The 12285-nt window shown below is 48.3% G+C and overlaps 1 protein-coding gene across 10 annotated transcripts in view; it reads right to left on the reverse strand.

Annotated features, from left to right (window-relative positions):
• The window catches only part of USP32 (ubiquitin specific peptidase 32), a 331878-nt gene that overhangs the window by 108729 nt on the left and 210864 nt on the right, over window positions 1-12285 (reverse strand). The window lies entirely within an intron of this gene.

A 12285-nucleotide genomic window follows, 5' to 3' on the forward strand; every position in this document is an offset into this window, starting at 1 on the left:
CAGTTTCTCCAATTTGACTAAAGTGGAATACTTAGCTCTAAAGTCCCTACAGGGCAATAAGGATATTATCATTAGGTCAGCTGATAAGGGTGGGGGTATTGTGGTTATGCCTTACACCTACTATCGGGGGGAAATACTCAGACAACTGGGGACAGATTCCCAATATAAATGCTTGGGGTCAGATCCCACGGCATCTTATAAAAAAGAGATTGATTTGGTCATAGATCTGGGCATTACAAACAATTGGATCTCTGAAACGATTGGGAATTTTCTAAAACAACCATTCCCCATCATCCCTGTTATCTATATCTTACCTAAGATACACAAATCCATAACTGCACCCCCAGGTAGACCGATTATATCGGCACGTGGCTCATTGACACATTCTATTTCAAAGTACGTTGACTATTTTCTACAGCCCATGGTCACCAGGATGCAATCTTTTTGTGAAAGATACCACTGATTTTATTAATCAGCTCAGTACCTTATCAGGTATTACAAGCAATACCATACTGGTGACCATGGACGTAGCTAGTCTATACACAAATATCACACATGAAGAAGGCATTGAGGCTAGCAGATGTCATTTTGAGCAATTCACCAATCATCAGGGCCCTCCTCCTGATTTCTTGTTACTATCAATGCACATTATTCTCAATAAAAACTATTTTAAATTCGAGAATAAATTCTACTTACAGTTGATGGGCACTGCGATGGGGTCCAACATGGCCCCATCGTATGCTAATTTATTCATGGATACATATGAGCAGAAGCATATCATGAATAATAACACATTCAAAAATTACATTACCAAATATTTGCGTTATATAGATGACCTGTTCTTTATCTGGGATGGCACAGAAAGAGATCTGTTATTGTTTGTAGACCAACTTAACACAATACCCTCTACCATCCGCTTCACTGTTAATTTCAGCAAAGAAGAGGTGTCTTTCCTCGACACAATTGTCAATAAATCCAATGGATCACTAGCCACTAAACTTTATAAAAAACCAACAGATAAAAATACCCTCTTATCAGCAACCAGCCATCATCCAGCAGCATTGAAGAGAGGCTTGCCATATTCGCAATTTCTGCGTGCAATACGGATTACAAGTGACCAATCACAGCTGGACGAGGCGCTAATAGAGATGAAAGAAAAGTTCCTGATGTGGGGATATGCATATAATGATGTCTCTCTTGCCTTGGAGCAGGCCAAAAGTGTGGACAGGAGCAGGTTGCTGACACCCAAAGACCAAAAGACTGACGATAACCGGTTCAACATTAGAAGCATCTTCAGTACGGCATCTGGCTTCATCAAGAGGTGCATACGTAAGCATAGCCACATCTTGACCAATGACAAAGTGATTGGCAACAACTTTATCAAACCACCCAGATTCTGCTATCAAAGGGGCCGAAACCTGGGCGACTACCTTACAAAAGCAGATCCTACCGCCAAGTATGCTGCAAAACCAATGTGGCTATCCAGACCAGCAGGCGTGTATAAATGTCGTGGTTGCATCAACTGCCAGTACTTGATATTGGGGAATTCATATCCACACCCTCACACTGGCATCCGCCAGAAGGTCAAGGATACAATGAATTGTGAATCCAAATACGTTGTATAAATTTCTACAATGCCCATGTGGCCTTTATTACGTGGGAAAGACAATGAGGATGCTTAAAGAGAGATTAGCCCTACATCGTTCTGCCATACGGAAGGCACTGGCTGATACTGAAAACAAGGAGGATTTGTCACATCAACCAGTAGCAAGACATTACAAAGAGAAGAGGCATGGGCTCGCCACCTTGCGTTGTATGCCAATTGCCCAGGCACGGACTTCGGGAGAGGAGGGAATCGCAACAGGACACTACTACAGCTTGAAGCCAGACTCATCTACAGTTTGGGCACATTGAGCCCACGGGGTCTAAATGAGGACTTCAGATTAAGCTGTTTCCTGTAATCTCCGCACCTGGCCCATTGAGCTGCCTGCTGATACTAGGATTCCTCTTTAACAGCAAAACCAGCGCATACTGCCTTGGGGTGTCAGCCAGTTCGCCGCATTTCCTCCATCATGTCAGGCACCTTAGGTCCCTTGCAGTCAAGATCCACCTGTGGCAATGTTTGCTGAGAGCGAGACACACTGCATTCATTCTGCCTTCAATTTATCACTAGTTTCTCCATGTGACAGACAGTGGCTGCATTATGTGTTTATGTTGGTATTTAAGGTGTCGCTTCCTGAAAGGATACATACACTGGCGACACACTTTATTCGAGCTCGGCTAGTCCCACGAATTCGGGTATACCCGGGTGTATTGAGGTTTGTGACTGTTTTCTGCCCGAGTGCATTGAGGTATTTTCCAGGCAGGGATTGAAGCATTTTATTCCCGCTGGCTGAAATACTGCACAGTATATATATATATATACTGCATTACAATTCATGAATTTATGCCATCTGGTAGACACGCGAAGCATTGCAGCCTATTAAATTCTAATCATTATCATTTAACAGATCAGCCGCCCGTCAGCCAGGCATGAACCCAGGCTGGGAAGGCAAACGCAACGGGGCTTGTCAGAGGTGAGGAGCGGCGCATTCCAGGTATCTGCCAGGTACATACTGGGTATTTGCTCGAATAAAGTGTGTCGGTGCAGTAGTCATCAATGCATTATCATTTCTTACACTACGCATTATGTGTTCTATGGCTGAGTGCTTTCAGCATTTATATACTGACTTTTTTGTTTGTGCAAATTATTATGCTTTGATGCACTGTTTCACTTTCTATGTATGCTGTTGCATAAACCATATGTATTTGGTGCATTACAGTGTGTCAGATACCTCAGGTCCCTTTTAGTCAAGAGCCACCTGTGGCAATGTTTGCTGAGAGTGTGACACAGCATTTATTCTAATTTATTACTAGTTTCGCTATTTGACATTGTCTGCATTATGTATTTTTGTTGGTTTTTAAGGTGTCGCTTCCTGACAGGATACATAGAGTCATCATTGCATTATCATTTCTTACACTATGCATTAGGCGTATTCCAGTCAGCCACGTCATCCACACGTGTGTATATATGTTTTATTCCCTCACATTTTTTTGCACATTTACGGTGAGCACATCAGGTGTTTCACATGTTTCGCTTAACTTGCAGTTACAATGTGTATTTTGCACGTCCCTGAAATAGTTAATCTATCCAGGTATCAGCTCCAGATGAGTTTAGCCCATGCGCACTCTCTCCGGTTATCCAAGATATCGCTGGGTCTGGCAGACTATATATATGTATTGTGCACTGCATTCAATTGCACCACCTTGAGAAAGGTCCCACTGGGGGACCGAAACGTCGTTTTTTTTGTCTTCTATCAAATATAGAAAATTCATGATTTACTTACCTGCGTGCTGTCCCTTGATGTCGTGTTGCAACCGTAAATGTATAGGTTTGCCGAACAATATATATATATATATATATATATATATATATATATATATATATATATATATATATATATAAATATATAATATATATATAAATATAATATATATATATATATATATATATATATATATATATATATATATATATATATATATATATATATATATATATATATATATATATATATAGCTCCGGTCTTATTTTGCCTCCAGAGACCCCTCTGTAGCGTGCTGAGCGATCGCGGGTCCCGCCGGAGGCAGCAACGGACCCGCCGGCACGCCGAGAAGGTGGGGGCCGGAGCAGGGAGCGCTCCGAGGCTCTGCGGCGCACCCGGCTAGCGGGGGCCGCCATTGAGTCTGCTCGCGGTTGCGCAGTGTAGTCGCGCACGCGCTGTACAGTGCCAGGAGTGCCGGCAGCAATGTTAAGGTTGGCGTGAGCTCGCACATGCGTAGAACCACCGCGGTAGCCATTACAGCATCGCGCAGGCGCAGTAAGGGTAGCGCACACGGTCCCAATGCTAAAGAGGTCCTGAGTGGACTACAATTCCCAGCAGCCTCTGGGTATTGCCCTTTCACCCACATCACGTGCAGCCAGCCAGCAAATAGGGTTTTGCAGCTTCTCCTGTGGAGGAAGGCTACAATGTTGCGGGGACCACGTTTGGCAGTTGGAGCTGGGAGCAGGAAGGGGAAGGAAGGGTGCAGGGAGCAAGCGGCTCTTACACCAGGTAAGGTAGTTCCCCAGATCCCAGGCAGGCCCCAATCCCTACCAGGGTAGTGGGTAGGTACTGAGGGACGGCACCTAGGTTAGGGACCCTGCCCTTAGGTGTGAGTGTGCAGTCTTGTCAGTGTCACGGCTGGCAGTGCTGTGGGCGCTGACAAGTAGGCACAGTGTGTGAGTGCAGTGTGTTGCTGCAGGTACCAGGTTGGTTGCAGTGGGTTGCTGCAGGTACCGGTTGAGTGCAGTGCGGTTGCTGCAGGTACTGTGAGTTAGTCAGAGGGGATCTGGGAGGTGAAGGGAGAGGTAGAGTGGGTGCAGGGGGTCAGTGACCCACCTGCATAGGACAGGCTACCCCGTAGGCCCCTAGGAGTGTTCCCTGAAGTCACCGAAGGTTGATGTGCTGCAGGGACGGCCATAGTGATAGTGAGCATCACCCTTACTGTGTAGACAGCTAGGGACAAAGAGACAAGCGTGCGGTGCAGGTTTGCTGGCGAGTCGTCTGGGACCAGACGGCTGGACATTAAGACCCAGGACACAGACCGCTGATTCATCTGACCCTTTGCGAAGAGGTACCGGTCACCGCCGTGACTGGAAGGTACTATAACATCAAGTGCACCAACACCGGTCAACAGGCGCTGATCCCGCCTTAGGCTAAACTCTTTAGGAACACTGAGCGAGTGGTTAAAGAACTGAGCCTATACCATCACTTTAATATATATGGACACGGTGTGTGGGGCACGCGTTGAGGGGACGGAGGCATTGCTCCTGATGAGAGTGGCCGGGCCACTAAGGTTACACGTTAAGGTTATATTGCTATAATATAGAGTGATAAGGTTCTGTGCATTATCATATAGTAAAACTGGTTGCATCATATATGTGGGTTGTTGTATTTCTTGCCCAGGGGAATCTCACATCACGGGGATCCTGGGTAAGTGGAGGCGCTGCTCTAAGTATATGTATAAGTGTTACCCCAGGCTCCCAGCTAGCGGAGGCTCAGATCACCTGGAGCCGCAGGTGGTGTACAGTGACCAGTAGTTCCTTTGGGAGGGTTCAGAAAAAGGGCTACATATATATAAATATATAATAGATAGAGCCAGTCAGCACACTAATACAAAGCATAGGCAGATGCTAGTCCCATAGAGATAAACAGCATAGTTACCAGTCCGTGAACTAATAAAGGAGACAGCATACAGCAAGGGGTAGTCCAAAAAAAGATGTATTCAAAACATACTGTTACACAGATGCCAACGTTTCGGTCCCACAGGGAGACCTTCCTCAGGGCCGTGCAACCACCTATATACCCCACCCTAAGTGCACATAAATCACATACAACCAATCAGCAGCACCCAATCTATGCAATAATGCACCTCACCTGGCGATCTCCAGCTCCAACCAATGTGCTGCAATTAATGTGTCTAAAGCACTCCCCCAGAACAGGGGATTCAATGAACTACTCAGAACGGGCCGTTCCAACGTCACCATCCAGCGACCCATGCTGTCAGGCGCAATTCAGGCCCCACGGCGCATGAGCGAACAAGGCTGCTACGAGTTGTTCATTCGGTCAATGACCTGTTCAGGGGGTGCTGGTGCGCGTTGCAGAAAGTTGCACTGGTTGACAGGAGTGTTTTATTGACACCAGCACCCCCTGAACAGGTCATTGACCGAATGAACATCATTAGTACGTTCAGTACTGCGTCTAATGGGATCAAGCGTAGTATACGCAGCAATTGGCACATCCTGGAGAACGACGAGCGAGTGGGCATACATGCCAAGGAACCTCCATTGTTCTGCTTTCGACATGGGCCCAACATAGGGGACATGGTCACTGGCTCAGATCCTGTAGACAAATACGCTACCTCAAAAACCTGGCCGGCTAAGAAACCCGGGTCTTATCGCTGCCACGGGTGCACAAACTGCCAGTTTATGCAGCTGGGATCGAGTTATAACCATCCGCACACTGGCAGGTCCATTAAACTCAAACAAGCGCTAAACTGTGAATCCAAATTCGTTATTTATTATATCAAATGCCCGTGCGGACTCTTGTACATTGGCAAGACCGTACGAATGCTTAAAGAAAGAATGGCTATGCATCGGACGACAATCAGAAAAGCTATAGCGGGTGGGCCTGATGACATGGACCTAAAATGCCTTCCGGTCGCCAGACATTTCAAGGAAGCGAGCCATTCCCTGGCAACACTCAGGTGTATGCCTATTCTGCAGGTCCCGATAACTTCACGGGGAGGAGACAGGGGCAAAAGCTTGCTACAGCAAGAGGCCAGGCTTATCTTTGAACTACAGACGGTGGCTCCCGGTGGCCTCAATGAAGAGTTGAAATTGGGGTGCTTTCTGTGACATTGATGCGCGATCTACCTTCATTGCATGTGCATGTTGTGTTTTGTTTAACAGCATATTTGACTACCAGTGATCCCATGTATTTTCCATCGCTGCACTTTATTTGCACACCTGTATGTTCACGGTTGTTTTTGTTTTTATGTCCCAGCAACTATGCATTTCCACACCTGGTTACAATTTCTTTCACGTTTTTATTATGTATTTGAGATCTCCTGTCTTCAGCTTAAACTGCCTGTAGTTGTTCCTATATCCCTTTCTTTCCTCACGTCTCCTGACCCTGCATGCTTGCGCAATGCTGTCCCCAGTGGCCAATCAGTGCTAATGCGCAATGCTACTAGCTGGCGTTCGTGGTTGCCAGGGCATTCGTTGATGCTCATTGCGGCTGGTGACAGCTCGCAGTGGAATCTGCCCTATTGGCTGCTCAGCTCGTAGCAGCCTTGTTCGCGCGTGCGCAGTGGGGCCTGCATTGAGCCTGACAGCATGGGTCGCTGGATACAAGCACACCCTCAAATGAGGGTAAATGGAAAGGACGGGCTCCAAAGTGTGATGGATGAATGGCAAAACTACTTGGAATAAAAATATATAGTTTACAGTATAATATGACTCCTTCCCTACGCGTTTCGTCGCTGCATGCGACCCTCATTTGATCAGTGCATGGAGCAGAGTCTGCTGTGCTTGTATCCAGTAATATCCCCGGTCGCCAACTCTCGCGGGATTTGAGTACCAGGAGGAGACTGAGTGTGCTCGCACCTTCCTGGGGTCCGCAGCAGGAGCTTGTTGGACCTACTACACGTGGATCGAGAAACAGAGGGTCCTGCGGGTGATGTGTAAAGACCTTTTAACCACTGCTTTTATTCACTTTGTTTATTGTAAGTGTCCGTATTCTATCAGCATATACCATCATTAAAATACAGTATTATGCTATGGGAGCCGCGCTGTCTTCTTTTTGTGATGATATATATATATATATATATATATATATATATATATATATATATATATATATATATACTGTCATTAAGGTTATGGTGGGTAAAAAAAGTGACAAAAACCCTCCACAGTAAAGCATAAAGCAACTGTAAATATTACTGTATGTTCATTTGCATGTCTTAGACAGGTCTGCAACCCTGTCTTTCCCCATTGTCACCCAGCATACAGCGCTTCCACTGCAGCAAGGGATTCTGGGAAATGACATGCAAATGAGCACTCAGTGCCACCTTTTGTCTGCCACAGCATGCAGTGGCTTGAGGATTGGCTTGTGTAATACGAGCTTGAGACAAAAGGTGGCACTGAGTGCTCATTTGCATGTCATTTCCCAGAATCCCTTGCTGCAGTGGAAGCGCTGTATGCTGGGTGACAATGGGGAAAGACAGGGTTGCAGACCTGTCTAAGACATGCAAATGAACATACAGTACTATTTACAGTTGCTATATATATATATATATATATATATATATATATATATATATATATATATATATATATAGCAACTGTAAATAGTACTGTATGTTCATTTGCATGTCAGACAGGTCTGCAACCCTGTCTTTCCCCATTATCGCCCAGAATACAGCGCTTCCATAGCAGCAAGGGATTCTGGGAAATGACATGCAAATGAGCACTCAGTGCCAACTTTTGTCTCAAGCTCGTATTACACAAGCAAATCCTCAAGCCAATGCATGCTGTTATAAACACAGCTTTTAGACAGAGGCTGGGATGAGATGCAAAGCCATTAAACCCACTCACAGACATGTTTCAACCTTGATGGGTATCATCAGTGTGAGGTTGGTTGTAATGGCTAAGCTGGATTGAGACTAGACTAGGTATTCACCACAATTATTAAAGTTATGGTGGGTAAAAAAAGTGACAAAAAACCTCCACAGTAAAGCATAAAGCAACTGTAAATATTACTGTATGTTCATTTGCATGTCTTAGACAGGTCTGCAACCCTGTCTTTCCCCATTATCGCCCAGCATACAGCGCTTCCCCTGCAGCAAGGGATTCAGGGAAATGACATGCAAATGAGCACTCAGTGCCAACTTTTGTCTCAAGCTCGTATCACACAAGCAAATCCTCAAGCCAATGCATATATGTGTATATATATTTATCTATATATATATATATATACAGTGCTCGACAAATAATGATAACCAGTCGCCCGTTGCGAGTGGATTTAGGCAGCTGGCGACCCGTGCTGCAGCTCAATGAATTCCCCTGCTCGTGCCAAATTTTTTTTTTTTTTTTTTTTTTTTTAAATAAATAAATAATCCCCCTCCCTGATTGGGTTAAAAAAAAAGTTAAAAAAAATGGCGGCAAATCCTGTGGTCCCGGCACGCGTGCACAGGGCAAGCAGAGTGTCCTGCCATTTGCGCTGCCTGTTCCCCCCAGCAACCCAGAATCCCCCGCATCCCTCCCCCCCACTCCCCACGTGGGACGGAGGGGGAAGCCCAAACCAAGCCCCGCGCGCAACCCAGCCCCCCCCCCTCCGCTCCCCACGTGGGACGGAGGGGGAAGCCCAAAACAAGCGCCGCGCGCGATGCAGCCCCCCCCCCTCCGCTCCCCACGTGGGACGGAGGGGGAAGCCCAAAACAAGCGCGCGATCCAGCCCCCCCGCACCCCACGTGGGATGGAGGGGGAAGCCCAAAACAAGCGCGCGATCCAGCCCCTCCGCTCCCCACGTGGGACGGAGGGGGAAGCCCAAAACAAGCGCGCGATCCAGCCCCCCCGCACCCTCCGCTCCCCACGTGGGACGGAGGGGGAAGTGCCAACCCAGCTTCCCCCGTGCGCGCCTCCTGCGCCAGTCCGCCTCCTGCCCATGATCTCCCCCTAATCACCTGCCCCCGATCCTCGCTTGCTGCCCGGGGGTGTCGGCCGCTTCGGGGGGGGGGGGGGGGACCTGCTGCTGCTGCTGCTGAGGCCCACGCTGCGCTGTGTGTCCCATGTCTTGGAGAGGGCCCACTGTCGTGCGGAGACCCCACTGCTGCCACGTGTGACCCGGTGAGTGTGTGAGTGACAGACTGAGTGTCTGTGAGTGTGTCTGTGAGTGTGTCTGTGAGTGTGTCTGTGAGTGTGTCTGTGAGTGTGTCTGTGAGTGTGTCTGTGAGTGTGTCTGTGAGTGTGTCTGTGAGTGTGTCTGTGAGTGTGTCTGTGAGTGTGTCTGTGAGTGTGTCTGTGAGTGTGTCTGTGAGTGTGTCTGTGAGTGTGTCTGTGAGTGTGTCTGTGAGTGTGCCTGTGAGTGTGCCTGTGAGTGTGCCTGTGAGTGTGCCTGTGAGTGTGTCAGTGTGCCTGTGAGTGTGCCTGTGAGTGTGCCTGTGAGTGTGTCAGTGTGCCTGTGAGTGTGCCAGTGTGCCTGTCAGTGTGCCAGTGTGCCAGTGTGCCAGTGTGCCTGTCAGTGTGCCAGTGTGCCTGTCAGTGTGCCAGTGTGCCTGTCAGTGTGCCAGTGTGCCAGTGTGCCTGTCAGTGTGCCTGTGTGCCTGTCAGTGTGCCTGTGTGCCTGTCAGTGTGCCTGTGTGCCTGTCAGTGTGCCTGTGTGCCTGTGTGCCTGTCAGTGTGCCTGTCAGTGTGCCTGTCAGTGTGCCTGTCAGTGTGCCTGTCAGTGTGCCTGTCAGTGTGCCTGTCAGTGTGCCTGTGTGCCTGTCAGTGTGCCTGTGTGCCTGTCAGTGTGCCTGTGTGCCTGTGTGCCTGTCAGTGTGCCTGTGTGCCTGTCAGTGTGCCTGTGTGTCTGTCAGTGTGCCTGTGTGTCTGTCAGTGTGCCTGTGTGTCTGTCAGTGTGCCTGTGTGTCTGTCAGTGTGCCTGTGTGTCTGTCAGTGTGCCTGTGTGTCTGTCAGTGTGCCTGTGTGTCTGTCAGTGTGCCTGTGTGTCTGTCAGTGTGCCTGTGTGTCTGTCAGTGTGCCTGTGTGTCTGTCAGTGTGCCTGTGTGTCTGTCAGTGTGCCTGTGTGTCTGTGAGTGTGCCTGTGTGTCTGTGAGTGTGCCTGTGTGTCTGTGAGTGTGCCTGTGTGTCTGTGAGTGTGCCTGTGTGTGTGTGTGTGTGCGCCTGTCAGTGTGCCTGTGTGCCTGTCAGTGTGCCTGTGTGTCTGTCAGTGTGCCTGTGTGTCTGTCAGTGTGCCTGTGTGTCTGTCAGTGTGCCTGTCAGTGTGCCTGTGTGCCTGTCAGTGTGCCTGTGTGCCTGTCAGTGTGCCTGTGTGCCTGTCAGTGTGCCTGTGTGTCTGTCAGTGTGCCTGTCAGTGTGCCTGTGTGCCTGTCAGTGTGCCTGTGTGTCTGTCAGTGTGCCTGTGTGTCTGTCAGTGTGCCTGTGTGTCTGTCAGTGTGCCTGTGTGTCTGTCAGTGTGCCTGTGTGTCTGTCAGTGTGCCTGTGTGTCTGTCAGTGTGCCTGTGTGTCTGTCAGTGTGCCTGTGTGTCTGTCAGTGTGCCTGTGTGTCTGTCAGTGTGCCTGTGTGTCTGTCAGTGTGCCTGTGTGTCTGTCAGTGTGCCTGTGTGTCTGTCAGTGTGCCTGTGTGTCTGTCAGTGTGCCTGTGTGTCTGTGAGTGTGCCTGTGTGTCTGTGAGTGTGCCTGTGTGTCTGTGAGTGTGCCTGTGTGTCTGTGAGTGTGCCTGTGTGTCTGTGAGTGTGCCTGTGTGTCTGTGAGTGTGCCTGTGTGTCTGTCAGTGTGCCTTTGTGCCTGTCTGTGTGTCTGTGTGCCTGTCTGTGTGTCTGTGTGTGTGTGTCTGTGTGTGTGTGTCTGTGTGTGTCTGTGAGTCTTCTGCGTGAGTGTGTCTCTGCGTGAGTGTGTCTCTGCGTGTCTGTGAGTGTCTGCGTGAGTGAGAGTGAGTGTGTGTCTGTGAGTGTCACCCTCTCCCTGTGTCGCCCTCGCCTTCTCCCTGTCGCCCTCTCCCTGGGTCGCCCTCGCCCTCTCTCTGTCTTTGTCTCTCATTCTCTCTGTGTGTGTTCTGTGTCTCTCTTTTTGTGTGTCTCTCATTTTTGTGTGTCTCTCATTTTTGTGTGTCTCTCATTTTTGTGTGTCTCTCATTTTTGTGTGTCTCTCATTTTTGTGTGTCTCTCATTTTTGTGTGTCTCTCATTTTTGTGTGTCTCTCATTTTTGTGTGTCTCTCATTTTTCTGTGTCTCTCATTTTTCTGTGTCTCTCATTTTTCTGTGTCTCTCATTTTTCTGTGTCTCTCATTTTTCTGTGTCTCTCATTTTTCTGTGTCTCTCATTTTTCTGTGTCTCTCATTTTTCTGTGTCTCTCATTTTTCTGTGTGTGTCTCTCTTTTTCTGTGTGTGTCTCTCTTTTTCTGTGTGTGTCTCTCTTTTTCTGTGTGTGTCTCTCTTTTTCTGTGTGTGTCTCTCTTTTTCTGTGTGTGTCTCTCTTTTTCTGTGTGTGTCTCTCTTTTTCTGTGTGTGTCTCTCTTTTTCTGTGTGTGTCTCTCTTTTTCTGTGTGTCTCTCTCTTTTTCTGTGTGTCTCTCTCTTTTTCTGTGTGTCTCTCTCTATCTGTCTCTATCTGTCTCTCTGGCCGAGTCCATAGAAGGACAGGCCGCGCTAAGCCGTGCGGACGCTCAGCTGAGCCCCTGCATACTCAATGAGGATGCCTTGAGAGGGGGCTCACGCGAGCGTCCGCAGGCGTGCTGAGGCGCTGGAGTTTTCAGCCGACAGCCAAGCTGTTTTTCAGAGCACTGTCGGCTGAAAACATCCAATCAGCGCGGAGCAGCGTCAACGTCACGGCGCCTTGACGTCTCTCTCTCCCACTCTCTCTCTCTCTCCCACTCTCTCTCTCACTCTCTCTCACTCTCTCTCTCACTCTCTCTCTCTA

Source organism: Ascaphus truei, chromosome 3 (assembly GCF_040206685.1).
Source record: "Ascaphus truei isolate aAscTru1 chromosome 3, aAscTru1.hap1, whole genome shotgun sequence".
Classification (NCBI taxonomy): Eukaryota; Metazoa; Chordata; class Amphibia; order Anura; family Ascaphidae; genus Ascaphus; species Ascaphus truei.